The sequence below is a fragment of the Crocuta crocuta genome, unplaced genomic scaffold, assembly GCF_008692635.1.
Source record: "Crocuta crocuta isolate KB4526 unplaced genomic scaffold, BGI_CrCroc_1.0 scaffold87, whole genome shotgun sequence".
In the NCBI taxonomy this organism is placed as follows: domain Eukaryota; kingdom Metazoa; phylum Chordata; class Mammalia; order Carnivora; family Hyaenidae; genus Crocuta; species Crocuta crocuta.
In genome coordinates, this window is record NW_027532166.1 from 6,633,261 (window position 1) to 6,637,681 (window position 4,421).

Below are 4,421 nucleotides of genomic sequence, written 5' to 3' on the forward strand. Positions count from 1 at the left end.
AGAAGGGCAGACTTTGTGTAATAGCTGTTTCTTACAGTTTCATAAGCTGCCACATGACAATTGTACTTCTATCTTATTGGCCAGACTTTAGTCTGAGTGGCCATGTGCTGAGTTAAAATTTCATGGCTGTGAAGGAAAAGCAGAATGGATACTGTGGGACAATTAAGAGTCTTTGCACAGTGCGTTGTTACACATTATAGACATTACTTTATTACATACTGTGTATTCTATTACTTCAGGGCTCTACAACATGGCTACTTCATATAGCCATATGTGTAGAAAAGCAGGAAAGCAGGAAAGCTTATTTCATGTTTGGTCCTGATCCTTAAGAAAAGCCAAGCTATTTCTGGAGAATGGCTGTTGTATACAATAAAATGATAGTAATAATGTTTTACATTTGGGGAGGGATGGAGCTATTAACCTGTAACCTAATTTTGTGCACTCAGGAAACCAGGATCTTGACATTAATAGTCAGGTAGGGTCTGCATATTCCCTATTAATATTTAGAGGGGGTCCTTTACCATGAGAATTAATGAATATGACAAAAGGATTTGCTGAACATGCCTGAACTCACCCTTCAGAGTAAGAAATAAATGTATTTGGCACGGTTACTGGCTTAAGCCTAGGTCAGGCAAGCTTCGACACATCTATCAGACTGATGGGACCAGAATGACAAATGTCTTGTGTTTGCATGGAGGTTTCAGGGTCTCAGAAAAGAGTACTAAATACGTGTGTGTCCATCCCTGCAGTCAGTACGGGTTCCTTGTGCACCAGTCAAGGGCATTGTGTTGCTCCTAGGAAGGAGACCCATGTTAGAGGTTACTAAGGTTTCACTGGAACCTTTTATTTATTTATTTTTTTGCTTGTACCTGACTTTCCTGGGAGCAGTGGCTTCCTGCCTATACTGGTTGCTGTACACAAAGTTTACCAAAATTCCATAACCATAAGCATTTTCAGAATTTGCACGTCCTTTGCAATGAGAGTAAACCCTGGACTTTGCCTTTCTCCAGCTTCTTCAAAAGGACTCTAAACTCTTACTCCTGAGCACTTTGTTAAGGAATCAGGTTTTTTTTCCCCACTTGCCAAGATTATTTTCTTTTCATAAATTACTGCATTAAAGCTTTGAAGAAAAAGTCATTCCCTTTAAAGTTAGATAAAGCATATTTATAGCTCCTTTAAAAGGTCCCCACTTTAACAAATTTGTGTAATTTCACAAGCTTCACACACATTTTCCCAGATATTTATTATAGTATATGTCGAAAAGTCATGTGGAATTTTGAGTCAGACTAATTTTGGTTTAAATACTCTGCAGTTTTACTAGGCTTGCCACCTTTACTAGCTGTGTGGCCTTGATCAAGTCACCGAACTGTTCGTAGTCCTTGCTGTGAAGTCATTTTCCTGATATCCATCCTGCAGTGTTATTGTGAAGATGCAGTGGATCTATGTGATGCATTTAATGTAATGCCTGGTATTAAAAAGAAGCTTAGTGAGCTCTATTGTTATTCTTTTATGCACCAGATCCCACTCCACATGATTTTACAGACGCCCCCACCCCCAGTTTATACACTGTGATATTCCAAAGAGATATTACTTATTGTGAGTTAAAAGCCTTTCCTCCCTTTCTTGTTCTTTCTTTTCACCCTTTATTTCTTCCTTTTTAAAATTTCTCTCTCCTTTCTTCTCTTCCTTTTTTATTTTTTACTTTTGGTGTCTCATTCCAGGTATAAGATCCTTTTTTTTTTTAATTTTGCCCCAGTGGTTCAGTGTTTCCTTTATCACAACTTCCCTTTGGTATTAGACTAGGACTCCATAACTGGATTTCAGATACTAAGAATGTCAAATTATCCTTTGGTTTTATTCAGCTGTAATTGTCAGTTTACACTTTATAACTTCATGGTGTAGGGGTTAAGCTGAGTGAAGCCAGCCTTGGATATTCTCCTGGTATTGACGAAAAGATCAGATCCTGAGCCATTAGTACTCTCCTGCTTCTTGTTTCTTTGCCTTGGGGGTTGGGGAAGCAACTAGCAAGTCAAGGCAATGGATGGAGCAGGGTAGGTGTAAAGAGCGAGAGCCCAGGCTCTGCTGAGTCCCGTTGCTAGGCAACAGCATACAGGGAGCTGACACCCGCACATGCCTGCTAGCATCCTGTTGTCTTAGCAACAGAACATTTGGGTGGAGGACTAGGGGAGGAGGGGAAACTGGGTTCAAATTATTCAAAGTTCCCTAGATCCTAGGGTACCCTCAGGCCTGAACCCCATGTATTCATTGTCTTAATCTTACCACATTGACTGGAACTAAGGTTTCATGTTTTTTTTTTTTTCTTTAGTTCATTACCCAACATTTGTACAAGGTTTTTTCTCAGAGTTCTACATTACCAAAATCACATGGCAGCTCATTAGAGCCCATCCATTTCCAAGTTGTGGTGTGCTCTGCATGGCAGGGCCTATTCTATGGAATTTTAAAATGATCCTTTGCTCCAAGTACAGCCCCATGGGACAGAAATTACATGTTCACTTGTATGGAAATTTAAATTCTCGTTGTTTGGTATGTGAAATGTTGCTAAGTCATTATCATTAGATCTAAGTACTGTCACTTGTGAACTTTACATTTAGTTTCAAAGAATAAGGAAAAGAATAGAGGATAGGATGGCTTCCCTTTGCCTGTCGAACTCTGTGAGATTCAGGAACTATTGCATTTTGTCCTGTTTACCCATCAGTACTTCACACGTGACTGTATTCCCCTAAGTGTTGGAGCCATGTCTTCCTCATCTCTAAGGTCTTTAGCTCTACGTGCTTCATCCATGCCTTGGGTCCTGGCACATGCTAAGTGAATTTATTCAGTGAATGACCCGGGAACCCACACAATATAATCCCATAAGTGAAAATACTTTGAATCTGTACAGTGCAGTATATAAATATCAGTTACTATTCCTGCATGCCTGGCTCTAACCCTATGCTCTTTTGTTCCTGAGACCACCTCCTGTCTTTGGATCCCTATGTTAGTGACTAGGTCACTTGTTCTCTCAAATCTTATGCCCTGTTTTGAAGATCTGTCGTGCCCAGTTTTTTTTTTAATGGTTGAAACTTTAGCTTTTCCTATCTTCCCCAGAGACCTTGTAAACCAGCCGTTGGCTAAGATTCTGCCTTCAGTTTTCAGATTTCCTAACTCTCCCTATTGGTTCTTCTTCTGCATTTTGCTTTATCCTAGAACTTCCAGCATTTTGTTCCACGGTCCCATATATATCAGTAATCATGGGATTCTTTGAGGCCATTTTCTTGTCTCAGCTCCTACCTGTTGTCTGTTAGTGCATCTTCCGTGGATGCTTGGTACTCACCTGGGGAAGTACTTAATACCTAATTTTAGGTCTTTTCCACTGAAGCTAATCCTTACATTATGGAGTGTGTCTAATCTTCTTTTATATTATGATAGCAGCTTTGGCCCTGACACCTGTCCACTTACCCTCCTTCTCAATGGAGGGGGTCATGCAATCATTATGAAACAAAATAAAACAAAACTTTTCAATCATATGATCTAGTTGAGAACTCAGTTATTTACTGCCTTATGCTATTGTTTTTTTTTTTTATCACAAAGATATATACCACTAGATGTAGAAAAAACACCATGTTTTAAAAACTCTATTCAATATCTAGCACAGGGTTAAGGATATAGTATTTAACTAAGGTATTGTTTTTGAATTAAATTGAATGTAGGTTTTAATATTTACCAGTGAGATAGAGCTTTTACTAAGACTTTGAATTTCTTCCAATGTGGAAGGTACCAGCATATGGCTCAGGATCTCAATGAAACGATTTGGATCCTAGATAGCAGAGAAGAGACTAGTTCTCTTTAAGTGGTATGTTTTCTTTATACCAGCTTTACATTTGGGTTCTATACACCCTGAATTGGTGTGCATCTTTGTAATGGAAGCTACTGATACTTCAGTCTACACATGCCTGAGTGATTCTCTCAAATAGCCCTAATGGGGGCCCTATCATAAATAGCTGCATGTAAGGTAAAATGTAAAATAAGACAACATGTCTGGAATTAGTAATCCTGGCAGACTGAAAATCTAATGGCTCATTCAGGGGAGATTTTCATTTAGAACAAATTGGAAGCTGTATAAACCAAAATCAGATCCAGCTAAACAATAAAGATCTTTTGAGTCAACTTTATACACACACATACATACACACATTCACACACACACCAAAACTTGCAGGTCAGTATATATATATACACACACACATATATATATATCATATATATATACTTCATATATATATGATATATATATATAGCATGAAAATTTATTTCTTCATTAGACTTGATCAAGAGAGAGTCATGTATCTGTAAATAAACCACTGATTACTGAAGATCTTAATGGTGGAAAGTGAACCTGTCACGGCTGTCCAGATATTCCT